Source organism: Triticum urartu, chromosome 4, assembly GCF_003073215.2.
Source record: "Triticum urartu cultivar G1812 chromosome 4, Tu2.1, whole genome shotgun sequence".
In the NCBI taxonomy this organism is placed as follows: domain Eukaryota; kingdom Viridiplantae; phylum Streptophyta; class Magnoliopsida; order Poales; family Poaceae; genus Triticum; species Triticum urartu.
The window spans coordinates 473,039,726-473,043,335 of NC_053025.1; positions in this window are offsets into that span (position 1 = coordinate 473,039,726).

Genomic DNA, 3,610 nt, shown 5'->3' on the forward strand with positions numbered 1-3,610 from the left:
GCTCTGCTTTGATACGGCGACAAACGTCACACTCAGCAACATAACGAGCAATGTCCTGCTTCATATTAGACCACCAGAATCTTTGACGAATATCCTGGTACATCTCTGTACTACCAGGATGGATGGACAGAGGCGTATCATGAGCTTCTTGCATAACCCTTTTAGTCTTATCCAGGTTTTTCTTCGAACATGGTACCACTAGGCGGCCTTTGAAGTACAAGGTGCCATCGTCGGCGATAGTGAAGAATGAGGGCTTTCCTTTTGCTAGATGGCATTTAATCTTATGGACTTCAGAGTCATAACCTTGAATAGTCTTTATACCAGCTACGAGATCTGGTACGACAGCCAGGGTATTTAGAGAACCCTTAGTAACAACAAGAAGATTCATCTTGCGGAACTCCGGGGGAGGGGGAGCGAGTGCTCCAGGAGGAACAATATGAAGGTTCAGCTTCCTAATTTTTCGACAAGCGAGGGCTGAACTTTGTGAACCTGGAGGTGGTTGCAGTAAGACTTGCGGCTCAAGGCATCAACCATTACATTAGCCTTGCCGGGGGTATAGGATATACCCACATCAAAGTCTGCAACAGTCTCCATCCATCTCTGCTGACGGAGGTTCAGATCTGGCTGAGTAAACAGATACTTCAGACTTTGGTGGTCGGTGAAGATTTCGCAATGATTACCGAGAAGGTAATGTCGCCACTGCTTCAGTGCATGAATGACAGCAGCAAGCTCGAGGTCATGAACTGGGTAGTTTTCTTCGTGAGGGCGCAGTTGACGAGAGGCATAAGCAATCACTCTGTGCTCTTGCATTAGGACACAGCCTAATCCTTGACGGGAAGCGTCGCAGTAAATGACAAAGTCCTTCTTAGTATCAGGTGGAGCAAGCACTGGGGCAGAAGTTAACTTGTCTTTGAGCGCCTGGAAACTTTCCTGACACTTGTCTTTCCAGTCGAACTTGACACCCTTATGCAACAGATTAGTCAGAGGTCTGGCAATCTTGGAGAAGTTCTCGACGAATCGACGGCAATAGCTGGCGAGACCGAGAAAACTTCGGACTTGCTTGACATTCTTCGGAGGAGTCCAATCGAGAATAGTCTGAACTCGTTCAGGGTTGACGGCAATACCATCCTTGGAGATGACATGCCCAAGATAGGTTACTTCGGGGAGCCAGAATTCTCACTTGGAATACTTAGCATACAGCTGATGCTCTCGAAGCTTTTCCAGCACAAGACGAAGATGTTCAACATGTTCTTCCTTGTTCTTGGAAAATACAAGGATATCGTCCAAATATACCACAACGAACTTGTCGAGGTAATCCATGAATATATAATTCATCAGACGGGAGAAGGTGGCGGGAGCATTCGTTAAGCCGAATGACATGACGGTGTACTCGTATGATCCATACCGAGTCACGAAGGCGGTTTTCTGGGATGTCCTCTTCACGAACACGGATCTGGTGGTAACCCAACCTCAAGTCGAGTTTGGAGAACACTGATGAGCTAGCCAGTTGATCATAAAGATCATTGATCCGAGGAAGAGGATATTTATTCTGAATGGTAGCTTGGTTTATAGGACGGTAGTCTTGGACTAATCGGTTTGTCCCATCCTTCTTCTTAACAAAGAGAGAAGGTGCTCCCCAAGGAGAGCAACTTGGGCGAATGAAACCTTTGACAAGAGATTTGTCGATTTCCTCCTTAAGCTCAATGAGTTCATGCGGCGGCATCTTGTAGGGTCGTTTAGCTATAGGGGTGGTGCCGGGTTTCAAGTCGATGATGAATTCGACAGCTCTAGCAGGGGGAATCCCTGGAAGTTCTTCTGGGAAGACATCTTGGAATTCACGAACGACGGGAATGTTTTCAATGCCCTCGAGTGGTGCAGCGTTCAACGCATTCAAGGCATAAAGCCGTGCCTCGGCGTTCTGAACTAGATGAGCTTGGTAAGCTATTATTTCGTCAAAAGGGTGTAGCAGATGGACGACCTTAGTGGCGCAAACTATAGAAGAAGTATGCGCTTTCGACCAATCCATTCCCAGAATGAGGTCGATGTTAGACGACTTCAGGATAATGGGAGAGGCATAGAATTCCAGCCCTTCGATTTCCACGGGGACATCGATGCCAACCAGTGAGGTTTGGCATTGTCCCACGGGGGTTTTTACCAACACCGAAGTGTTCATCTCCTCACATTTAACGTCATGCTTGTATGCAAAATCTTCTGACATGAATGAATGGGATGCTCCTGAATCGAATAAAACAGATGCAGGTACTGAGTTTACGAGGAGTGTACCCATCACGGTAGCAGGCTGGTCTAGAACTTCATTGAGATCAACGTGGTTGGCATGAACACGACCATAAGACTTGGCATTGTTATTGCGAGGCTGGTTGCTTCCACGACCAGCTATGGGGAGGGCCAGTTGATTCTGGTTCTGATTCTGATAGCAGTTCCTGGCAAGGTGACCAGGTTGGCCACACTTGTAGCACAGACCATTATTGGGAGTGAGAACGGGAGCTTGGGGTGGTGGAGCTGGAAGCCTTGGCTGCCTAGTTGGTGGAGCAGGCAGACGAGGTGCAGCATAGGACTGCCTTGGGGCAGGTGCAGTTGGCTGGTACATGCTGTTGGGAATCCATATCTTATGCTTCTGCGAGGACGGGCTTGAACATGAGCCCGTGTCACGGTTGCGCCTGTGAGAGCTCTGGTATTCCTGCAGACTAGTTTCGACATTGATGGCCTTGTTCACTAGGGTGGCGAAATCAGCAAAGTCATGCACTAGAAGTGCGAGCTTGATAGCAGCTTGAAGGCCATCACGGAACTTCTCCTGTCTGCGTGCATCAGTTGCAATGTCTTCTTCAGCATAGCGGGACAGATCCAGAAACTCCCGCTGATAAGCTTCCACAGTTTTGTTGCCTTGGGTGAGGTTGCGGAACTCACGCTTCTTCCGGTCCATTACTCCCTGAGGAATGAAGCGAGCACGGAAGGCAGCTTGGAAGTCTGGCCAGGTGATGATTGTTCCAGTTGGCAGAGTACGCCTGTGGCTGTCCCACCATTGAGCTGTGGGTCCTTTTAGGAAGAAAGAAGCAAAGGTGACGTAGCTTGCAGGGGCTTCATCAGCAGACTCCATCTCATAGGTGATGTCATGGAGCCAGTCACCAGCATCAAGAGGCTGAGTTGAGCTGCGGTACACGGTTGGGTTGAGGCGCATGAAATTCTGCATAGTCACTTGGGTTGGTTGCTGGTTCATATTGGGGCGAGGAAACTGAGCCATAATATTCTCCATGAACTGACGATTCAGCTCAAACTGTTGCGTCATCCCAGCCATGTACTCAGGCGGTGGTGGGGCGTTGCCACCACGACCACGACCACCTGGTCTAACCATCCTGCTAATATAAAACAGGGGTAGTTCAACATTGAGAAATTTGCAAAGACAAGAATCATTCATGATGAAACATGCACAACGAAAGCAGCACGATAGATACTACATAGTAGTCAGCATATCTTACAAAAGAGATCATGCATAGAGTTCAGTACATAGACTAAGACATCATAGGCAGCACACAGGCTCGCGGCGAATGCATCTAACACTAACAAGCAAGTCTACATCAGTCCCACGCGGTAC